Here is a 24,883-nt window from a genome sequence, read left to right as displayed (position 1 = left end):
TGGGAAAGTGACCTCTACTCTCCATCCAATCAAAGCTTGTTTTCTTCCTATGTCCAAATGGCTAAATCCAAGACTGGGAAAATGATTTTGAAAGAAAAACACAAATGCAAACTGTAGTTGGCTTCAGCTGAAATGTCATTTTTCGAGTTGAAGTAATACACTCCATTTCAGGCAGTAATGCTCCATGTAAAAAACTGACATGAACAAATTTATCTGACAGAATTAGACGGTGGCGGGGTGTAGGGGTGGGGGGTGGTGGGTGGTGGCAGCTGCAGGGAGCAAGCCAGAATTTTCCCACAGGCATCGGAAACCCGATATCGGAACAATTTGTGAGACCTGAGCCCGTGTTTCTTGGCAAAGCACCTGCCAATGCAAGTCTATGAGAGGTGGCCTGATAATTGGCCACTTCCACATTTGCTGTCCAATTAAAGACAAAGCGTAGACTTTGCTGTCATCAACAATAAGTTGACTTGCCTTCCCAAGGGTGCTTATGATCATCTGATAGTCTTAACCCCCTTCTTTCATGGCAATGGGCAAGCAACTTTCAACAATGTGTACACCCCTACCATGACCAACCCTGATGAAGTCAAGGATAAATTCTATGATGAACTTCACTCCTTGATTGCTATTGTGCCAAGCTAATCATTTTTTGATGTCTTCAATGCCAGAGTTGGTGCAAATCACCAGGTGTGGGAAGGGATCATTGGAAAAACTGGGGTTGGCAGTTGTAACAGCAATGATCTTCTCTTGCTGAAGATGTGTGCTGAGCATGAGCTCTTAATCACTTACACAGTTTTCCACCTCCCTGATTGCAATAAGATGTTTTGGATGCATCCCTGTTTTATGAGTTGCAACTAATTGGCTATATCATCACCAGACAGAGGACAGGCAGGATGTGCATTTAACAAAAGCCATGTGTAGCACTGACTGCTGGACTGACCATTGTATTACCATTTCAAAGCTAAACATCAAGATCTATCATCCTACGTGCCTCTAAGGCACCAAGGTCCAGAAGCATCTCAATGTCTAAAAGCTCAAACAGGCAGTCACGAAGGAATCTCTCTGAGTAACTCAAGAGTTGCCCGCATACAGCAAAAATAGACACTCACTGTGTTGAGGATGACTGGGTGACCTGCAGGGATATAGTGTATTCCACTGCTTTAGAGGCCCATGGTCCTACCTCTTGTCAGCATTAAGACTGATGTCGATGAAAACAATGAGGTAATCCAGAAACTACTGGAGGAGAAACATTGCTTCTACAGGGCTTTCCTCAATTACAAGCTATCAATATCTAAGCACAATGCCCACTGAAACATCCGCTTGATTGTCCAATGCAAGCTCAGAGGGATACAAGACATTCGGCTGAATTAGAAAGCAGATGAACTTCAGTATATGCAGACCATAAAGACTGGAAGAGATTCTACCATGCTCTGAAAACTGTTAATGTTCTCCAGTCCACTAATTCATCACCAATCCTCTGTGCCGAAGGGTCAACGCTCCTCACAGAGAAAGCCCAAATTCTGGAAAGATGTGCAGATCCATTTAACCACATCCTGAATTGGTCTTCATCCATCAATGAAGAAGCAATCAACAGACTGCCACAGTTGCCTTCAACTGCTCTGTTGATGGCCTTCCCATGTTGTTAGAAACAACATATGCAATTAAACTCCTGTCTCATGGCAAAGCTCCAGCAGCAGATGCAATCCCAGCTGAGGCTGGGATCAATGTCTGGAGAAGAAACTCACTGAACTCATTCAGTCTATGTGGGAGCAAGGAACCGTCCCGCAAGAATACAGGGATACCTTCCTTGTCCACCTGTACAAGTCAAAAGGAATTCATCAATCTTGGCAACAATCACAGAGGAATCTCACTCCTCTCCTTAGGCAGAAAATTCTTCACCAGAATCCTTCTGAACTGCTTATTTAAAGCGAGGTTGTACTGTTATTGTCACTGGACTAGTAATCCAGAGACCCATGGTAGTGTTCTGGGGACCGGGTTCGAATCCCACCATGGAAGATGGTGGAATCTGAATTCAATAAAAATCTGGAATTAAAAGTTTAATGAAACCATGAAACGATTGCCGATTGTTGTAAAAACCATCTAATGTCCCTTAGGGAAGGAAATCTGTTGTCCTTACCTGGTCTGGCCTACATGTGACTTCAGACCCCAGCAATGTGGTTGACTCTTAAATTACCTCTGAAATGGCCGAGCAAGCCACTCAGTTGTAACAAACCACTAAAAAGTCACAAAAAGGGCCCTTCCTAACAGCACTGTGGGCGTACCTACACCACATGGACTGCAGTGGTTCAAGAAGGCAGCTCACCACCACCTTCTCAAAGGCAACTAGGGACGGACAATAAATGCTGGCCCAGCCAGCAAAGCCCACATCTTGTGAATGAATAAAAATAAACCTCAAGACCAGGATCTGCTGTCAGAGAGTCAGTGCAGTTTCAGAAAAGGTCGTGGAACGACTGATTTAGTGTTTGGGATTAGGACAGCTCCAGAGAAATGCCAAGAACAGACCATGGATCTCTACATCACGTTTATTGCCCTGACCAAAGCCTTTGACACACAGTCAGCGGTGAGACCCTTTGGAAGCTAAAATGAAGAAATTCAGCTGCCCTGAGAAATTCATCACAATCATTCACAAACAGCATGCTCACACATGTCCTGGATGATGGCGAGTCTTCTGACCCATTCCCAATCACTAATGGAACTAAACAGGGCTGTGTGCTAGCACCAACCTTCTTCAGCAAGTTTTTCTCCCCATGCTCTCCAATGCCTTCAATGATAGTGATCTTGGCATCTAAATCAGATATCGCATGGACAGGAAGCTGCTCAATCTGAGATGACTCCAGGCAAAGGCCAAGATCTCCAAGGGCATACTTCAGAATTTTATGTTTGCTGATGACTGTGCACTAACTGCTGGTTCAGAGCTGGTTGTGCAATGTAGCATGGACTTGTTCACCAATGCATTGATAACTTCAGCCTTATGATCAGCACAGAAAAAGCTGAAGTAATATATCAGCCTATACCAGTAAAGCCCAATTTAGGCCAAGGTTTCAGTCCATGACCAGAACCTGCCAGCAGCAGATAAGTTCAGCTATCTCAGCAGCACACTCTCTCAAGCTGCCTATATATATATATTTGCAAGAATTGCAGAAGGAAATATGTAGTCTTTGACAGACTTGAAACATCAGTCTGGGAATGAAGAGGATTAAGACTGTCTACCAAATTGAAAGTCTTTGGAGAAATAGTCCTACCCAATCAGCTCTAGGCATGCGAGACTTGGATTATGTACCAGTGTCACACCAAGAAGGTCAAACACTTTCACTTGAGCTGCCTTTGGAAGCTTCTAAAGATCCGATTGCAGGACAAAATACCAGATACTGAGGTGCTCACCTGAGCTGGCAAGTCAAGTGTCTGCACCATATTAAGATAATCACAACTGCGTTGGGCTAGTCATGTAGCTAGAATTCCTGACACTTGCTTATCAAAGTGAATCTTCTACGGATAGCCTGAGTCTGGGATGCACTTTCATGGCGGTCAAGTGAAGTGCTACAAGGACACTCTAAAAGCTTTAGTTAGGACTTTTAATATCGAAGGTGAGTCCTGGGAAAAATCTGCCCAGGATCGCTGCACCTGGTGCAACTAAATAAAAAATGATGCGGTCTCCTTTGGAAGCATATATCAGAAACAGAGAGAATGCACAAGGAGACGAAATCTCAAGCCAGCAACTCGTCCAAAACACAATCCTGTCCAATTTACAGCAGAACCTTCCAGGTACAGATCAGGCTTAGCAGCCACCCACATACCCAAGGGAACCCTACCAAATGCCACAGGTGATGAACATGGTCATCTTCGCTTCGAAGGAAGAACAGGAAAGGATGGTGGGCAGAACAGGGATGTGGGAGGACCAATGGGAATGTCCGACCAACAACCTCACCGGGAGCAGTGAGCGCTGCTGAAGAAGAAGGAGGTCTAAGTGATGCCGAAAAATGGAGGCGCTTACAAAAGACTGCAAACTTGCAAAGTCAGTTTCAAAAAAGAGCCCAGAACTGAGAGAGGAGCACCTTGAACTCTGATCCAGGTTTTCCCGGGTCCAGAATGCAACCCCAACCAAGCTCCCAAGGCCCAACACTTAGTTAAGCTCAGGGAGGAGGGGGAATCTCTCCACAAGCATGCCTATGGCTGCGACTGGACTTCTTTCAGCCTTGCAACTCCATGATACTGCCTTTTCATTCAGCCTCTGATGGTCGTCTGGGCACTGTAACCTCCCGCCGAGAGGCTGCCCCTGAATTGTTGATGGTGTTCTGCTGCAGTGGGGGACCTGTGCAATGCTGGGGAACTGGGGAACTTTATTTAATGTCAAAAAACAGCCCTTGATTGAGGCCTTAATCATGTGGATAGCCTGCCTGCCTCCATCGAGCAGATTGCTGATGCCAGTGGCAGCCCATCCTTTGGAAAATCGCCTGGAGGTGGAAACATGTTGGGGAGCCTTCCTGACAGGCTTTCATGCTGCTTTCCCAGCTCCCCATCTTGAAACTGGCCTCCACAGAGCTGGGAAAGTACCCCCAGGATATCAGCTGCCCCCTGTTATTATCATTTGTGTCTCTGACTGAAATCTATTGGGCTAGACTACAGAGTGCAAAAGGAGGTTGATTGTCCCTCCTTGTGTTCATATTCTCATTTATTGTTGTAGTTTCAGTTACACAGGGGCCTGCCACTTCTATCTGGTTCACACTTTCTATTGTTAGTTCTACTGTTTCACTTATCCTAGGGGTAGGGTTAAGGTCATGAGTTTAATCCTGGTTCCCATTAGGTTAAGGCTGTTGATATTAAGGTTATTTTCTCTGGGCAGTTGCAGCTTAACTAAGTGTTGGGCCTTGGGAGCTTGGTTGGGGGTGCATTCTGGACCCGGGAAAACCTGAATCAGAGTTCAAGGTGCTCAGGTTGATGGGAGTTCTTGGGTTAGGGTATCTTAAGGTTAAGATTTTGTGTTAGGGTCTGGATTCATGCCAAGTTCTGGGGTAGATGGGTTGGCAATTATGTTTGAGGGGTTTTTGAGTAGATGTCTCTCTTAAGTATTCCTCTGCATGCTTCCCATTTCCATTCCTCTTCATATGTTTCCCTTTTTCCTTGAATAAATAATAGGGCAGATTTTCCTGGCCTGCTGCCTGCAGTGGAGATTAATAGAAGAATTGTGGCCCTTCTGCCCACCCTCAGGATCACTGATGCGTCCTGTGCCAGACAATTTCCCCAGCTCAGGAATACAACCTTGCTCTTCGATGGTTCCCATCCTGAGAAATACCTAATTCCAGGACAGAAGGTGCAGGAAAACTGGGCGTAGCAACCCGTAACCACCCAGACAATCTGGCATCAGCCTAGGCACAGGAAACAACATTGGAAAACTCAGCCCCAACAGCCCTGCAAAGTCCTCCTTACTAATATCTGGGGGCTACTGCCAAAATTGGGAGAGCTGTCTCACAGACTAGTCAAGCAACAGCCTGACATAATCATTCTCATGGAATCATATCTTACGGATAATGTCCCAGACGCCACCATCACTATCCCTGGGTATGTCATAGCCTGTCCCACCAGCAGGACTGACCCAGTAGATGTGGAGGCACAGTGGTATACAATCGAGAGGGAGTTGCCCTGTGAGTCCTCAATATCAAATCCGAACCCCATTAAGTCTCATGGCATCAGGTCAAACATGGGCAAGGAAATCTCCTGCTGATTACCACGTACTGCGCCCCCTCAGCTCATGAATCAGTGCTCCTCAATGTTGAACAGCTCCTGGAGGAAGCACTGAGGGTGGCAAGGGTGCAGAATGTACTCTGGGTGGGGGACTTCAATGACCATCATCAAGAGCGGCTCAGTAGCATCACTACTGACCTGAGCTGACCAAGCCCTAACGGACATAGCTGCTAGACTGGGTCTGCGGCAGGTGGTGAGGGAACGAACTAGAGGGAAAAACATACTTCACCTCATACTCACCAACATGAATGCCCCAGATGCAACTGTCCATGTCCATGACACTATCAGCAGGAGCCTTTGTGGAGACAAAGTCCCGTCTTCATAGTGAGGATACTCTCCACCATGTTGTGTAACACTACTGTCGTGCTAAATGGGATAGATTTTGAACAGATCTAGCAATTCAAGACTGGGCAACCATGATGTGCAGTGGGCCATCAACAGCAGCAGTATTGCACTCAACCACAATCTGTAACCTGATTGCCTGTTATATCCCCCAGTCTACCATTACCACCAAGCCGAGGATCAACCCTGGTTCAACAAAGAGTGCAGGGGGGCATGCCAGGAGCAGCACCAGGCATACAAATGAGATGTCTACCTGGTGAAGCTACAACACAGGACTACTTGTATGTCAAACAGCATAAGAAGCATGTGATAGACAGAGCTAAGCAATTCCATAACCAATGGATCAGATCGAAGCTCTGCAGTCCTGCCACATCCAGTCATGAATGGTGGTGGACAATTAAACAACTCACCAGAGGAGGCAGCTCCACAAATATCCCCATCCTCAATGATGGGAGACCCCAACACATCAGTGCAAAAGATAAGGCTGAAGCATTCACAACAATCTTCAGCCAGGAGTGCCGAGTGGATGATCCATCTCAGCCTCCTCCGGAAGTCCCCAGCATCACAGATACATGTCTTCAGCTAATTCAATTCACTCCACATGATATCAAGAAACAGCTGAAGGCACTGGATACTGCAAAGGCTATGGGCCCTGACAATATTCTGGTAACAGTACTGAAGACATGTGCTCCAGAACTTGCTGCACCCCTAGCCAAGCTGTTCCAGTACAGCTACAACACTGGCATCTACCCGGCAATGTGAAAATGCCCAGTTATGTTCTGTACACAAAAAGCAGGACAAATCCAACCTGGCCAATTACTGCCCCATCAGTCGACTCTCCATCATCAGTCAAGTGATGGAAGGGGTCACCAACAGTGCTATCAAGTGGCACTTGCTTAGTAATAACCTGCTCCCTGATGCTCAGATTGGGTTTCGCCAGGGTCACTCAGCTCCTGAGCTCATTGCAGCCTTGGTTCAAACATGGACAGAAGAGCTGAACTCCCGAGGTGAGATGAGAGTAACTGCCCTTGACATCAAGGCATCATTTGACCGAGTGTGGCATCAAGGAGCCCTAGCAAAACTGGAGTCAGTGGGAATTAGGGAGAAAACTCTCCACTGGCACCTAGCGCAAAGGAAGATGTGGTTATTGGAAGTCAATCATCTCAGTTCCAGGACATCACTGAGTTCCTCAGGGTAGTGTCCTCGGCCCAACCATTTTCAGCTGCTTCATCAATGACCTTCCTTCCATCCTAAGGTCAGGAGTGGGGATGTTCTTTGATGATTGCACAATGTTCAGCATCATTCACGACTCCTCAGTTACTGAAGCAGTCCATGTCCAAATGCAGCAAGACCTGGACAATTTCTGTACTCGGCTAACAAGTGGCAAGTAACATTCATGCCACACAAGTGTCAGGCAATGGCCATCTCCAACAAGAGAGAATCTAACTGTCGTCCCTTAGCATTCAATGGATTTACCATCACTGAATCCCCCACTATCAACATTGACCAGAAACTGTACTGAACTAGCCATGTAAATACATTGGCTACAAGAGCAAGTCAAAGGCAAGGAATCTGCATCGAGTAACTCGCTTCCTGTCTCCCCAAAGCCTGTACACCATCGACAAGGCACAAGTCAGAGGTGAGGTGGAATACGCTCCACTTGCCTGGATGAATGTAGTTCCAACAACACTCAAGAAGCTTGACACCATCCAGGTCAAAGCAGCCCATTTAATTGACACCCCATCCACAAACATTCACACTCTACACCACCGACAAACTGTGGCAGCAGTGTGTACCATCTACAAGATGCACTGCAGGAACTCATCAAGCCTCCTTAGACAGCTCCTTCCAAACCCATGACCACTACCATCTAGAAGGCCAAGGGCAGCAGGCACATGGGACACCATAACCTCAAAGTTCCACCCCAGGCCACTCAGCATCCTGACTTGGAAATATATCACTGTTCCTTCACTGTTGTTGGGTCAAAATCCTGAACTCCCTCCCTAACAGCACTGTGAGTGTACCAACACCACAGGGACTGCAGCGGTTCAAGAAGGCAGCTCAGCCCCACTTTCTCCAGGGCAGTTAGAGATGGGCAATAACTGCTGGCCCAGCCAGCGACACTCACATCCCATGAATGAATATTAAAAAATGGTTTGTAAGTATATATCAGGCTTCAGATATCAGGAACTGTTACAATCATGATTCAAGCTGATGATCCTGGGGAGTGTTGATGTATGTTAAAAATGGCCCTACCATCACATCTTTGGCCCGAGGACACTCTAGTCAGACCACAGAGTCAAGGTTTTGCATGTCCAATCAATGAACAATCTGGAAAATTAGGCAGGAGCTCAGAAATGCTGCCTTGCATCTACTTTAAATGCCTCCAGCTGCTGTGCACCTACTCTATGTGTGTGCCCAGTTTTGTTCTCAAATGAAAGCCTTAGAAATCCCATAGTAACGTAAGAGTGGATTCAGCAAGCCAGGTCTCTACAACTTTTGCGCTGACTTTTGCACTGGGGAACTGGATATACACCAGAGAAAAGAATCAGGAAAATTGACCCTGTTGTCTCCCACTATTATCTGAAAAGTAGGACACTCTTCTAGGGAGCTAACAGCAAAATTTCTGTGAAGGACACCATGGTCTCTGGTGGCTTTTGACCTAATCCTACTTTGGGCACCATATAACCCAGCACATTCCTGCCTGCTGTACCTAACTGGTCTTATTCACTTCATGTGAAATGGAAAATCATTAAAGGTGGAAAGAAAATGGTGAGAATGTACTGCATCCTACTGACTCTGCGCAACCTAGTGGGGGTCAGTGCTGAAGGTCTCTGGTGGGTGTAATTGGCAGGATTGCTGGCTGAGGATTTTTGTCCAACTTCCGACACTGATTCTCAGGCAGCAAAGATCAGACAGGACCTGGGAGTGTAGCGCAAAACCTTGTGCCAATTTTGTAAAATTTTCAATACATTCTCTGAAAAACTGCTTTGATGGAGGTGTTCATTATGTTGGAGTCAAATACAGACATTTTGTTGTAAAACAATATTTTATTTTCCTACTTTTCAAGCCAATGTTGCCTCATCTATTGCTCACACAAATTCTCTTTTTTTTTATTCATTCATGGGATGTGGGGGTTATTACCCGTCCCTAATTGCCCTTGAGAAGGTGGTGGTGAGCAGCCTTCTTGAACCGCTGAAGTCCATGTGGTGTAGGTACACACACAGTGCTGATAGGGAGAGAGTTCCAGGATTTTGACCCAGCGACAATGAGGGAACAGCGGTATATTTCCAAGTCAGGATGGTGGGTGGATTGGAGGGAAACTTACAGGTGGTGGTGTTCCTGTGTGTCTGCTGCCTTTGTCCTTCAAGATTATAGCGATTGTTAGTTTGGAGGGTGGTGTCTAAGGAGGCTTGCTGAGTTCCTGCAGTGTACCTAGTTGTTGGTACACACAGTTGTCACTGTGCGTTGGTGGTGGAGGGAGTGAATGTTTGTAGATGGGGTGCCAGTCAAGCGGCTGCTTTGTGCTGATGTCAGGCTTCTTGAGCATTGTTGGAGCTGCACTCATCCAGACAAATGCAGAGTATTCCATCACACTCCTGACTTGTGCCTTGTAGATTGTGGATAGGCTTTGGGGAGTTAGCAGGTGAGTTACTTGCTGCAGGAATCCTAGCCTCTGACCTGCTCTTGTAGACACAGTATTTATATGGCTAGTCCAGTTCAGCTTCTGGTCAATAGTAACTCCAAGTATGTTGACAGTGGAAGATTCAGCCACGGTAATGCCATTGAATATCAAGGGATGATGATGAGATTCTCTCTTGTTGGAGATGGTCATTGCCTGGCACTTCTGTGGAGTGAATATTACTTGCCACTTGTTAGCCCAAGCCTGGATATTGGCCATGTCTTGCTGCATTTGGACATGGGTTGCTTCAGTATCTGAGGAGTCATGAATGGTGCTGAACATTGCGCAATCATCCCCACTTCTGACCTTGTGCTGGAAGGAAGGTCATTTATGAAGCAGCTGAATATGGTTGGGTCTAGCACACTACCCTGAGGAACTCCTGCAGTGATGTCCTGGAACTGAGATGATTGACTTCCAACAACCACAACCATCTTCCTTTGTGCTAGGTATGACTCCAAACAGCAGAGAGTTTTCCCCGATTCCTATTGATTCCAGTTTTGCGAGGGCTCCTTGAGGCCACACTCAGTCAAATCATGGTCAATAAACATAAGAAAAACAATCTAATTCTATTGTTCTCAACATATTTCACAGCTGACTCAGCTGCTCATGGCCTCCTAACTAAAGATACTGATGCTGGGAACACTGAACAAATAGCCTCTCTTCTGCACTTCTATTTGTTTTTCTCCCTTACAGGCCTTCTTTCTCTCTCATCCTTCTCTAATTTTCTGCTTTCCTTCTGAATTCTTCCTTCGTCTCCAAGGCCTGATTTTAACCCGATGCAAGTTGATGAGTTTTGAATGGGTTAAGATGAGGTCCTATATCTCTTTCATGCTTTCTTCCCTATGTGTCTTACTCTGTTTTTGAAGTTTATATCCCTTTCATCTCATTCTGTGTGTTTCTCTCAACTTCTTGCCTTCTGTCTGTTTCTTCAGCTTTCGCTTCCTCATGTCTGCCAACATAACAGTAGCGACCACAGTTCATTTACTGTGGGTTATTTTAGGATGTCCTGGAGATTCTTCTTTCTTTCCTTCATTGTGTGCCTCCCTCTCTGCCTCTTCTGTGTATCTCTACCTCACATCATCATGAGAGCACCGTCATCACAAGGATTGCAATGGTTCAACAAGGCCCACCATCACCTTTTCTAGGGAACTAGGAATGGATTATAGATCTTGCCTTACATGTTGAGAATATCCCTTCTTTATATGTGTCTTTCTCTTTGATCTTCCCTTTTCCTCTCTTCTATCCTTGTGCCTCTATTAACCCTTTCACTCTGCCACCTACCTTTTCCTTCTAACACCTTCTTCTCTTTTTCCATTTTCTCTTTCCTTTATTAGTGTCTTCTTTCTGCATCCCTCACTCATCACTCCTTTCCCTTTTCTCCCCCTCCTCCAAGCCTTCCCTTACCTAGTCCTTTTTCTTGCCACTCCTTTCTGTGCCTCTCATTTCCCTTCTCTCTTTCTCCTTTTTGCTTTCCTTCTTTTGTTTCCTTTCCTTTTTGTAACCCCCCTCCTTCCCTTCTACAAATGCCATTTTCTCTGTTGCTTAAGTTTTCTGTTCCTTCTGTGCCTTTTGTTTCCACTCACCTTCCTTTTTCCTTCTACCTCCCAATAGTTTTTCTCCTTCTTCTTGTTCATTCCTCTCTTACACAAGAACAACTTGCATATATATCAAGCTTTAAATGTGATGAAATGTCTTAAAGCGCTCCACAATAGCATTATCAAACAAAATTTGACCACAAACCACATTTCTCCCTCCTCCTCCTTTTTCACCTCTGTCTCTTTCTTTGTTTTCCTACTTATTCCTTATTTTGCCTCCTTTCTTTTGTTTTTCACTTGTCTTCTCTCTCGCAAGTTGAAGTTCCGCACCAGGATTTGAGCACAATAATCTAGACTGATACCTCACTGCAGTACTGAGGGAATGCTACACTTTTGGAGGTGTCATCTTTTGGGTGAGACATAAAAATGAGTCCTTGTTTGCCCTCTCAGGTGGATGTAAAAGATCCCATGGCTCTATTAGGCAAAAGAGCAGGGGAGTTAGCCTGATATCCTGGCCAATATTTATCTTCACTCAACATTTCAAAAACAGATGATCTGGTTATTCTCACATCGCTGTTTCTAAAAGCTTGTTCTGCGTAAATTGGCTGCCTGCAGAACAACAACCACATTACAAACATATTTCATTGCATGTAAAGTGCTTTGGGATGTCCTGAGATTGTGAAAAGTACTTTATAAATGTTAGTCTTCTTTTTCTTCATTTCCTCTCTTATCCTTGCTCCCTCTCAAGTGACTTCTTTCTTTTGTTTGTTTCTTTCTTTGTCTCCTTCTTCCATTCTCTTTACCACCCTTCCTCGTATCCTTTTCTCCTCATCTCCTTCTCTACATGTTTCTCACGTGCAGACTCAATGGGCTAAAGGGCCTCTTCTGCACTGTGTGATTCTGTGATTCTAGTTTTTGCCTTTCTTCCACTCACTTTTCCTCTTTGGCTTCTATTATGTTTTTCACTTTCTTCCTTTTCTCTGTTTCCTTCCTTTAGCTTTCTTTTTTGCTGTGTTCCTCATTTTCTCTCTACATTTCCTTTTCTCTCTCTCTTGCTTCCCTTCACATAACCACCTTTTTCTCCTGTCTTTCTTTCCTTCTCCCTCCTTTCCTCCTGTGCGTTTCCCTTCCTCTTTTCTCTCACTGTTACTCTCTCCTTTTATATCATAATCTCACCTCCCTTCTGTTTCTTTGGTCCCTTAGAAAACATATTTGTTAGAATAATGCATAATAATGTATAAGACATTCCCCATTCTGTGGGCCTCTGAAAAGGTAATTAGTCTGATGTATAAGACATCTTTCTGTTCCTTTGAATAGTTGATCAGTAACGGTCCTGTAGAAGGGTAATCTAATGCAATGGTTATTGTATTGAAGTGTTTGTGGTTCAAGAATAGCAACCCAGAGGTCATGAATTCAAAATTCATCACAACAAATTCTGAAATTGAATTCAATAAAAAGAAGTAACCGTGGAAACTGCCATAACAGTCCAACTGATTCTCTGATGTCCTTCAGTGAAGTAAACTGGGCATCTCTGCTGAATCTGCCTAGATGTGATGACAGTGTTCGACTCTTAATAGAAGCCACTCAGTTGAAAAATCAATTGGTACATAATGGCTCAAGATGATGGCTACTAGAGCTGGGCAAAGCATGGCCTTATCATATCACACACATGTTGAGTAGCAATAAAAAAAAACACATGATTCTGCTCATTGGGCTCCTGAAGACTTGATCAATGCACATTTAGTTACTGAGCAAGATTTAAAAGATAAATTAAACCTACGAAGCAGTTATGTGGCTTAACTTTTGCGGTATGGCTAGAACCTGGATTTCCCCACAACCAAAAGATTCACAGGCGATTTAAAGTACTGCTGCTTTCAGTTTCAGTTCTTAGAAGATCATACAATACTTACAGGTGAGGAAATTCATCCAACTCATCATAATAATTCATTTAGAGCAACCCTAAACTCACCCCATTGCTAATTGTCGTTGCTTTGTAAATGATTCTCTATCTATTCCATAAGCTGATTACTCTCCAAATGAAGTAGAAACTCCTTAAGGTACCTTATTCTCATTTCTCTGTTCTACTCAGACAGTGGTGAATCTTTGGAAGTCTTTTTATTTTTTCTCCCAGAGGATTGTGTGATTTTGGAACTCTCTGCCTCAAAAGGTGGTGGAGACGGGGTCATTGAATATTTTTAAGGCAGAGGGAGATAAATTCTTGTTAGGCAAGTGAATCAAAGGTTATCGGGGTTAGATGGGAATGTGGAAATTGAAACATAAGATTAGCCATGATCTTATTGAATGGTGGAGAAGGCTAGAAGGGCCAAATGGTTTACTCCTGTTCCTATTTCTTCTGTTCTTATGTTGGAGAGGCTGAGTCTTTGAGCATATTCAAGATAGAGATCAATAGATTTCTAGGTATTAAAAATATCGAGGGATATGGGGATAGTGCAAGAAAATAATGTTGAGGTAGAAGATTGGTCAAAATCTCATTGAATGACAGAGCAGGCACGAGGGGCCGAACGGCTTACTCCTGCTCTTATTTCCTATGCTCCTATGTTACTCCCAGCATTTATCTGAAAGTAGTGTTTCGGATTAACGGGTGGAATTTTCCACTCATGCAAATGGCGGGAATCATGGTGGGCGGGGGCACTACATTTGCCCGATTGATCCTTACCTCCCTAATTCAATGTCAAGCATGAGGAAAGTGGGAATGAAGGGTGGAATGATGTCAGCCTTGAATGAAGAGACGAGATCTACCTGCAGAGAGGCATGGAAGTCTATGGGCCTCGAAATTTGACACTATCTTTTTCATTAACTCACTCTCACAAAGTAGGCACGATTGCTAGCTACACATTGGAGAAACAATTAAAATGTTAGTTGCGACAACTACTTGTGCCATCCATAAACAACAGACATCAGTGCGACAGTAGCAGGATAATCATGAACCTTGATGAACACTTGGCCAGAACCCAAAGCATGGCTGACTGAGGTTCAAGGCTGACAGGTGTATTGGCCAGGCATCAGTGTCACAGGTGATGTGCCTTTCCTGATATTGCAGATGTACAAATAAAGGTGACTCATTGTGGTGGGGATGTGTGAGAGTTTAGGCAACTTAAGATCCAGTTGAGAGCTCATTAGGGGGGTTCATTTTAGATCCTTAAATAAATGCGGGACACTTTACCACTTTGACTATCAGTTGAATCCAGGGGTGGAGTGCTGCTGGAGCTGTTGGATGGCCGCTCCGGCACCTCCAACCAGGGCCTGAGAAAAGTAGGTGCTGATGGTTGCAAACACTGGGACCCATGGGGCTAGGGCGGTTTTAAATGGAGTTCTTGTCGTCCATACTGAGTAACTTGAGCTGAGGACCTGACATGCTGGCTTATAAAAAGAATCAGAACTTTTACGTTGAGAGTTACGATTTTTTGAAGACAGCCTGTCAGGTCAATTTCACTCATTGTTACGCTGCTGCTGGGGAGGTTGTGGGTTTGGGGAGTGGGAAGGAAGGCTGTTGGAAGGGGGGCTGTTGTGGGGGTGGAGAGGGTGGGTTGGGTTGGGGAGGGGGGAGAGAGTGTTGTGGGAGGGGACTAGGGGTATTGGGGAGGTTGGGGAGAGGTGGGGAAGAGGTTAGAGTGTTGGCATCGAGGGGGAGGGGATGGGGACTTGTGGGGGTGGGTGGGAGAATTGGGTGGTGGGGAAGTTGGAGGTCGGGGAGGTTGGAGGTCGGGGAGGTTGTTGGAGGTAGGGGTAAGAAAGAGATTGGTGGCAGTGGGAACATTAATATTTTTCACTTAAAAAGCATAGTTTTACTGACTTTTGGGGACTCAATTTTATTTTTATTCATTCATGGGATCTGTGCATTGTTGGCTAGGCCAGTATTTATTGCCCATCCCTAAATGCCCTTGAAAAGGTGGTGGTGAGCTGCCTTCTTGAACTGCTGCAGTTTATTGGTGCAGGTATAGCCACAGTGCTGTTTGTGAGGGAGTTCCAGAATTTTGACCCAGTGACAATATAGGAATGGCGATATATTTCCAAATCAGGATGGTGTGTGGCTTGGATGGGAATTTCCAGGTGGTGATGTTCTCATTTATCTGTTGCCTTGTCTTTCTAGGTGGTAGCAATCGTGGGTTTGGGAAGTGCTATCTAAGGAACCTTGGTGAGTTCCTGCAGTGCATCTTGTAGATAATGCACACTGCTGCCGCTGTGCGTGGAGGGACTGAATGTTGAAGGTGGTGAATGGGGTACCAATTAAGTGGTCTGCTTTGTCCTGGTTGGTGTCAAGCTTCTTGAATGTTGTTGGAGCTGCACCCATCCAGTCAAGTGGAGGTATTCCATCACACTCCTGACTTGTGCCTTGAAGGTGGTGGATGGTCTTTAGGGAGTCAGGAGGTGAGTACTCACCACAGGATTCCCTGCCTGTGACCTGCTCTTGAAGCCACAGTATTTATATGGCTAGTCCAGTTCATTTCTGGAGTATAATGTGCGAAAAAGTTAAATTGTTCACTTTTGCAGGAAAAGTAAAAAAGCAGAGTATTACTTAAATGGAGAACGACTGCAGAATTCTGAGATGCGGAGGGATCTAGGTGTTCTAGGGCCTTGGTGAAGCCACATCTCGCATAATGTGTGCAGTTATGGTCTCCTTATTTAACGAAGGATGTGAATGCATTAGAGGCAGTTCAGAGGAGGTTTACTGGATTGATAAAAACAAAAAACTACGGGTGCTGGAAATCCAAATCAGAAACAGAATTAACTGGAAAAACTCAGGAGGTCTGGCAGCATCAGCGGAGAAGAAAAGAGTTGACGTTTCGAGTCCTCATGACCTTTCAGTTCTGCTGAAGGGTCATGAGGACTCGAAACGTCAACTCTTTTCTTCTCCGCCGATGTTGCCAGACCTGCTGAGTTTTTCCAGGTAATTCTGTTTCTGTCTTACTGGATTGATACCTGAAATGAGTGGGTTGTCTTCCGAGGAAAAGTTGGACAGGCTGCGCTTGTTTCCACTGGAGTTTAGAAAAATGAGAGGTGACTTGATTGAAATGTATAAGATCCTGAATGGTCTTGACAAGGTGGACATGGAAATGGCATTTCCTCTTGTGGGTGTTTCCAGAACGAGGGGGCATTGTTTTAAAATTAGTGGGGGTGCCCTTTTAGGACAGAGATGAGGAGAACTTTTTTCTCTCAGAGGGTTGTGCGACTTTGCAACCCTCTGTCCCAGAAGGCGGTGGAGGAGGGTCATTTCTTTAAGGCAGATTCTTGTTAGGCAAGGGAATAAAAGGTTATCAGGGGTAGATGGGAACATGGAATTAGAAATACAAACAGATCAGCCATGGTCTTATTGAATGGCGGAACAGACTTGAGGGGTCAATTGGCCTACTTCTGCTCCTATTTTGTATGTTTGCATGTTCCCCCAGGATGTTGATTGTGGGGAATTCAGTAAAGCTAATGACATTGAATTAAAGGGATGATGGTTAGACTCTCTCTTGTTGGAGATTGTCATTGCCTGGCACTTGTGTGGTATGAATGTTACTTGCTACTTGTTAGTGCAAGCCTGGATATTGTCCAGGTCTTGCTGCATTTGGACATGCAATGCTTCAGTTTCTGAGGAGTTGTGAATGGTGCTGAACATAGTGCAATCATCAAAGAACATCCCCACTTCTGACTTTATAATGGAAGGAAGGTCATTTATGAAGCAGCTGAAAATGGTTAGGCCTAGGACACTGCCCTGAGGAACTCCTGCAGTGATGTCCTGGAACTGAGATGATTGTCCTCCAACAACCACAGACATCTTCCTTTGTGGTAGGTGTGACTCCAACTAGAGGAGAGTTTCCCCGATTCCCAATTAACTCCAGTTTTGCTAGGGCTCCTTGATGCCACACTCGGTCAAATGCTGCTTTGATGTCAAGGGCAGTCACTCTCACCTCACTTCTGGAGCTCAGCTCTTTTGTCCATGTTTGAACCAAGGTGGCAATGAGGTCAGGAGGAATAAATGAGGAATAAATCTGGAATATAAAGCGAGTCTCAGTAATGATGATCATAACAACTGCCATAGATTGTTGTAAAAACCCATCTGGTTCACTAACGTCCTTCAGGGAAAGAAATCTGCCATCCTTACCAGGTGTATTGTACATGCGACTCCAGACCCACAGTAATGTGGTTGACTCTTAAGTGCCCTCTGAAATGGCCAGCAAGTCACACGGTTCAAGAGCAATTTGGGATAGGCAACAAATGCTGGTACTGCCAGTGATGCCCACATCCCATGAAAGAATAAAGTCAGCGATGAAAATTATGGCTGTGATGCAGAGCCTCCCTGCTTGTCCAGGAGGTTCTTCTATAGCCCACCCATCACTGCTACATTGTTAGCAGACGCCGTGTTTCACCGATGAAAAGCTTCACTTGTTGCAGAATTACACATATTTTCCATGCATGCCATTGGCATTTAGAATTTTAATTGTAATTGCGTCAGAACTGGGTAAGAGAACATAAGTGGTGCACTGTACTGGTTACGACATTGGAACAACATCCTGTTGACAAAATCCTGGCCCTTCTTTCAACCTCATCAATCCCATCATTAGCTATTTCAGTACATAAATTGCAGATGTTACCATTTTTTAATTTGTTCATGGGATGTGCTGGCAATGCCAGCATTTATTACCCATGCCTATTATTTATTTCCCTTTATAAGGCGGTGGTGAGCTGCTTGAACCGCTTCGGTCCATGTGGTGTAGGTACCTTCCTCCATCAAATGGACCTTCCTTTGTATTATTCTTGACATTTATCTCCATGAACTTTCATCTGCCACTGTTCAGCTCACTCAGATATTTTATTTGGCTCAGTGCATCATTTCTGGCTGCGTCTTGTGATTACACTACCTCCGAATTTGGTATTATCTGTGACTATGTGGAACAGGCTCGAGGGATCGTATGTACGGCCTACTCCTGCTCCTGTTTCTTATGTTCATATGACTAGTTTGCATGAAGTGTTTAAAAATATGAAAGGATGATTCAGAGTAGGTAGAATCAGTCTATTTTTATTAGCTGAGCAGTTAAGAGCAAGTTGCCTTGGATTTAAGATTAAATGTAAAAGAACTGAGAACAGGAGAAACTATTTTACCCACAGGTTTGTGAGGTTCTGGTGTTCACTTCGAGGGTTAATGGTTGAGGCAGGAAAAATATCAACATTTCAAGAGGAGATTGCATTGGTTGGATGATGAAAATTGGTTTGAAGGTATTTGGGACGACAATGGGCAAATGTGATTAGAACCAGAGGTGGTTCATCAGGTGAGGCAATGGAAGCACTGTCTCATCTAGAACCTTTTATGTGTACAAGTGAGTGGGGAATTGGTGTTTCTGTCCACAGCAGCTCCAGTTAAGCAGGGATGGTGTCAGCAGTGGAGCTGTGCTGCATACTATGGTGAGGTTCCACAAGAAGGATTGCCGATGAGCTGCAAGTGGAACCAGGGATAGGAGAGGGGGAGAGAGAGTTCAGAGGTGTGAGATTAGAGAGGGGGATGGGGATTTATGATGTGCATTTCAGAAAGAATGAGTTCAAGAAAAAAATGCCAGCTTAGTCAAAAAGATTATTGGGCTCTTCTTTTTACATCTGTTTACTGGTTTCTTTTTTTTTAAACTTTACTTTCTTTCTATAAGGAAAGATGGCTATGGACAAGAAATGTATTATGCATGTGTAGAGGGCTTATTGCCATGGTAACATTGAGAAGGTCACCAGTCTCCAATGATTAGAACCATTGGAGGATAAACTATTTGGTTGATAAACACTGGCACAGACTGGTTGGCTGAATGACTTACTTTCATGTTGAAATTTCTATCCATTTCTGAATCTAACATATTGACGTAAACTAAAATCAGCTGTGGTCCCAGCACTGAGCCCTGGGGCACCCTATTCTATACTTCCTCCCACCCTGTTATTACCCCACAATTTAACAGGTTACTGTTGTTTTTCACCCGTCAGCCAATTTCTTATCCATTCCAAAGTTTTGTTCCAAATGTCTACACTTCTGAGTTTAATTAATTTACCTATTGTGTGGAACTTTGTAAATGCTTTTGGAAATCTGGCAATACAATTTGGTAAGGTTTCCCACAGTTAGCTTGGGTTATCACGTCCTCCAAGAAATCAAAAATGTTGGTCAGGCAGGATCTATGCTATCTAAAGGGATATTGGTTGCTGCTTATTAGATTGCTGTTGTACAATATTCCACAAATACATTTCTGATAATAAATTCCAGTATGTTGCATGGACGTTGAAATAAAGTTAATGGAATGGGTTCTCTGTATCTCTTTTGCCATCCTTGTTGAATTGGGTACCACGAGTGTTTCCTCTGTATGCTACGTTTTATTACTAAAAAAAACTACATAAATATAAGTTTATTTATGACGTGACATCAGTCGTCTCAATTTCCCTGCTCCTCTCACCCACTCTAACTTGTCTCTTTCTGAACTTGCCGCACTCCATTGTCTCAGATCCAACCCTGACTTTGTCATCCAACCTGCTGACAAGGGTGGTGCTGTTGTTGCCTGGCGCACTGAACTCTACCTCACAGAGGCTGAGCAGACACTTCCTCCAACCTCCCCCTGGACCATGACCCCACCATCAAGCTATTGTTTCCAGGACTGTCACTGACCTCATCTCCTCTGGAGATCTTCCCTCCACAGCTTCCAACCTCATAGTCTCCCAGCCTCGGACAACCCGCTTCTACTTCCTACCCAAAATCCACAAACAGGACTGGCCCGGCAGACCGATCGTGTCAGCCTGTTCCTGCTCCACAGAACTCATTTCTTGCTATCTTGACTCCATTCTCTCTCCCCTTGTCCATTCTCTCCCCACTTACATCTGCAATTCCTCTAATGCCGTACATCATATCAACAATTTCCAGTTCCCTCGCCCCAACCACCTCCTCTTCACCATGGACGTCCAATCCCTCTACACTTCCATTCTCCACCAGGATGGTCTGAGGGCTCTCCGCTTCTTCCTTGAACAGAGGCCCGAACAATCCCCATCCACCACTACTCCTCCATCTGGCTGAACTTGTTCTCTCACTGAACAATTTCTCCTTAAACTCAGCTCACTTCTTCCAAATAAAAGGTGTGGCTATGGGTACCCGCATGGGCCCCAGTTATGCCTGTCTCTTTATGGGGTATGTTGAACATTCCTTGTTCCAGTCCTACTCAGGCCCTCTACCACAACTCTGTCTCCGGTACATCGATGACTGCTTCGGCGCCGCTTCATTCTCTAGTCTGGATCTGGAAAAATTTATTAATTTTGCTTCCAATTTCCACCCCTCCATCATTTTCAAGTGGTCCATCACTGATGCTTCCCTTTGCTTCCTTGACCTCTCAGTCTCAATTTCTGGTGATAGACTGTCCACCAATATTCATTACAAGTCTACCGATTCCCACAGCTACCTCGACTACAGCTCCTCACACCCCGCTTCCTGTAAGGACTCCATCCCATTCTCTCAGTTCCTTCGCCTCCATCGCATCTGTTCTGATGATGCCTTTTTCCAAAACAGTTCTTCTGACATGTCTTCCTTCTTCCTTAACCAAAGTTTTCCACCCACGGTGGTTGACAGGGCCATCAACTGTGTCCGGCCCGTCTCCCGCGCATCCGCTCTCACACCTTCCTCTCCCTCCTAGAACCATGATAGGGTCCCCCTTGTCCTCACTTATCACTCCACAGGTCTCCACGTTCAAAGGATCATCCTCCACCATTTCCACCAACTCCAGCATGATGCCACTACCAAACACATCTTCCCTTTACCTCCCCGGCGGCTTTCCGCAGGGATCGTTCCCTCTGGGACACCCAGGTCCACTCCTCCATCACCCCCGACACCGAAACCCCCTCCCACGGCACCTTCCCATGCAACTGTAGAAGGTGCAACACATGCCCCTTTACTTCCCCCCTCCTCACCATCCAAAGGCCCAAACACTCCTTTCAAGTGAAGCAGCACTTCACTTGCACTTCCCTCAATTTAGTCTACTGCACTTGTTGCTCCCAATGTGGTCTCATCTACATTGGAGAGACCAAACACAGACTGGGTGACTGCTTTGCGGAACACCTTTGGTCTGTCCGCAAGCATGACCCAGACCTCCATGTCGTTTGCTATTTCAATACACCACCCTGCTCTCATGCCCACATGTCCGTCCTTGGCTTGCTGCAATGTTCCAGTGAAGCTCAACGCAAACTGGAGAAACAGCACCTCATCTTCCGATTAGGCATTTTGCAGCCTTTCGGACGTAATATTGAGTTCAACAATTTCAGATCATGAACTCTCTCCTCCATCCCCACCCCCTTTCTTCCAATAATTTAGAATTTTTTTTAGACTATATTTTTTCTTTTCCCTCCTATTTTTAAATTTATTTTGACCTACTGTTTCATCTCCACCTTTTAGCCCATTTTGATCCCTTCCCCCCACCCCATCCACACTAGGGCCATCTGCCACTAGCTTGCTTCCCTTAATGTCCCCAATAGCACATCCTTTAGATAATATCACCACTATCAACACGCCTTTGCCCTTTTGTCTATGAGATCTTTGGCAGTCTCTTCTTGGCCTCCATCTATCACTGGCCCCCTATCGAGCTCTCCTGTCTGACCCACTTCTACCAGCTTATATTTCATCTCATTTCTATATGTCTTAGTTCTGATAAAGGGTCATACAGATTCGAAACGTGAACTGTATCCCTCTCCGCAGATGCTGTCAGACCTGCTGAGTTTTTCCAGGTATTTTTGTTTTGTTCTAGATTTCCAGCATCCGCAGTATTTTGCTTTTATATAAATATAAGTTGTTATTGTTAGTAACGCTCCAGCGTCCATTGAGTAGTAATGATTTTTAATGTTGCACTAAGCTCCTCACTAGTGTCTCTTCACCCTCTGGGATAAACACCCTGGGGATTTATTTGTTTTGTTTTGGGTTGTAAAGGGATCAAAGAATGTGCAAATTATTATTTAAATGTGTGAATGTTCATTAATCTTGGGGGTTTATTTAAGAACATAAGAACTAGGAGCAGGAGTCGACAATTCAGCCCCTCAAGCCTGCCCAGCCATTCATTACGATCATGGCTGATCTCATTTTGCCCTCAACTCCAACTTCCCGTCCTCACCCCATAACCTTTCAACCCATTACTAATTAAAATTCTGTCTATCTCCTCCTTAAATTTATTCAGTGCCCTGGCATCCACTGCACTCTGAAGTAGTGAATTCCACAGATTCACAACCCTTTGAGAAAAAGGGTTTCTCCTCATCTCTGATTTAAATCTACCACCCCTTAGCCTAAAACTATGGCCTCTCATTCTAGAATGCCCCACAAGGGGAAACATCTGCTCCACGTCTACTTTGTCTATCCCTTTTTGCATCTTATATACCTCAATTAGATCTCCTCTCATCTTTCTAAAGTCTAGCGAGTACAGGCCTAAACTGCTCAATCTCTCCTCAGAAGACAAGCCCTGCATCTCTGGAATCAACCTTGTGAACCTCCTCTGAACCGCCTCCAATGCAACTACATCCTTCCTCAAGTAAGGGGACCAAAACTGTGCACAGTACTCCAAGTGCGGTCTCAGCAATGCCTTGCACAGTTGCAACAGCACTTCCTTATTTTTATACTCTATTCCTTTCACAATAAATACCAAAATTCCATTTGCCTTCCTTATTACTTGTTGTACCTACATACTAGCTTTCAGCGATTCATGCATGAGGACACCCAGATCCCCCTGCACTGAAGCGTTTTTTTTTGCAAACATATACTTTATTCATAAATCTTCAAAAACATTTCGAACATTTTAAATCACCATTACAAAAATACAAACAGGTTCAACTTTTACAAACTGAAACACAAGGTGTATCAGAAAAAACAATGAATATTTCATTAATTGGCAGACATACATTTTAATCTGTACAGACTGAGGGGCTCTTTACAGTTCCCAGTCCCCCAGTGCACTGTGGCAGAAAGGTCTTAGGCAGCGACCCTTCCCCATTGTGCCTTTGTGGCGGCTGCCCTAAGCTTAACTGTGTCCCGCAGCACGTAGTCCTGGACCTTGGAAAGTGCTAGTCTGCTACACTCGGTCGGGGACAAATCTTTGCGCTGGAAAACCAACAAGTTTCGGACAGACCAAAGAGCGTCTTTCACCGAGTTGATGATCCTCCAGCTGCAGTTGATGTTTGTCTCGCTGTGTGTCCCTGGGAACAGCCCGTAGAGCACAGAGTCCTCTGTCACAGAACTGCTCGGGATGAACCTCGACAGCAACCACTGCATCTCTCTCCAGACCTTCTTTGCAAAGACACAATCTACAAGGAGGTGAACAACGGTCTCTTCCCCACCACAGCCTCCTCGAGGGCAACGTGCAGAGGGGGTGAGACTCCTGGCGTGTAGGAAGGATCTTACAGGGAGGGCCTTTCTCACCACCAGCCAAGCTACATCTTGGTGTTTGTTGGAAAGTTCTGGTGATGAGGCATTCTGCCAAATTACTTTGTCAGTCTGCTCAGGGAACCATCCCACAGGATCCACCCTCTCCTTTTCCCTCAGGGCCTTTAAGATGTTACGTGCCGACCACTGCCTGACGGACGTGTGGTCGAAGGTGTTTCTCTGCATAAATTTTCCCACCAGGGACAGGTGGTACGGCACGGTCCAACTACTTGGAGCATTCCGCAGCAGCGTGGCCAGACCCATCCTTTGCAACACCGGGGACAGTTAGAAACTCAGCATGTAGTGACACTTGGTGTTTGCATACTGAGGGTCTACGCACCGCTTGATGCAGCCGCACACAAAGGTGGCCATCAGTATGAGGGCGATGTTGGGCACGTTTTCTCCCCCTTTATCTAGAGGCTTGTACATCGTGTCCCTGCGGCCACGATCCATTTTCGACCTCCAGATAAAGCGGAAGATGGCTCGGGTGATCGCCACCACACAGGAGTGTGGAATGAGCCAGACCTGCGCCACGTACAGCAACAGCAAGAGTGCCTCACACCTGATGACCAGGTTCTTACCCGCAATGGAGAGGGAGCGTCGCTCCCACATGCCCAGTTTCCTTTTCACCATAGACACTCGCTCCTTCCAGTTTCTAACGTGTGCCCTGGTCCCTCCGAACCATATCCCCCAGCACCTTCAGGCCATCAGCCCTGACAGTGAAGGGGACAAAGGATCGGTCAGCCCAGTTCCCAAGGAACATGGCCTCGCTCTTCCCACGATTTACCTTGGCTCCCGAGGCCAGTTCGAACTGGTCGCAGATGTGGATAAGTCTGTGCACCGACAGCGGATCAGAGCAGAAGATGGCGACATCGTCCATGTACAGGGAGACTTTGATCTGAGTGCCTCCACTACCTGGGATCGTCACTCCTCTTATGCCCGGATCCTTCCTGATGGACTCAGCAAAGGGTTCTATGCAACACACGAAAAGAACAGGCGAGAGAGGGCAGCCCTGCCTGACTCCAGATTTAATAGGAAAGCTATCTGATTCCCACCCATTGATTGAGACTGCGCTACTGATGTTAGTGTAGAGCAGTTGGATCCAATTGCGAATTCCCTCCCCCAACCCCATTTGAGAGCACATCCACCATATAG

This window comes from Carcharodon carcharias, chromosome 4 (genome assembly GCF_017639515.1).
Source record: "Carcharodon carcharias isolate sCarCar2 chromosome 4, sCarCar2.pri, whole genome shotgun sequence".
Taxonomy (NCBI): domain Eukaryota; kingdom Metazoa; phylum Chordata; class Chondrichthyes; order Lamniformes; family Lamnidae; genus Carcharodon; species Carcharodon carcharias.
Note: the sequence above shows the minus strand (reverse complement) of the source record.